Consider the following 368-nt stretch of genomic DNA (forward strand, 5'->3'; position numbering starts at 1 on the left):
TAGCCTTGCGAATCGGATCCATATCCACAATTTTTGAATTAAATTCGGATAAATACCGCAGATATGCGGATCGGATCGGATTCATGAACACCCATATTTCAACTTTTGTTAGAAAGTCCTTAAAGCATGTGCAAAGTGAACTTTTTTAATATTGGGTTCAGAAGGGTGTCATTTTTTAAAGTGACTCGTTATGCGCGTTGTATTGAATTATGGGGGTGCTACAATCTTAATTTTTTAACTTTGTTAAAATAACAAAACGCGATATTGTTTAATACTTTTTTAGTAATTTTTAAAATTTAAAAAAAAATTTATGAAAATGTCAATGATTTTTTTAAATTAATTAAAAAACTTTTTATTGTATTTTCTAA

This window comes from Arachis ipaensis, chromosome B04 (assembly GCF_000816755.2).
Source record: "Arachis ipaensis cultivar K30076 chromosome B04, Araip1.1, whole genome shotgun sequence".
In the NCBI taxonomy this organism is placed as follows: Eukaryota; Viridiplantae; Streptophyta; class Magnoliopsida; order Fabales; family Fabaceae; genus Arachis; species Arachis ipaensis.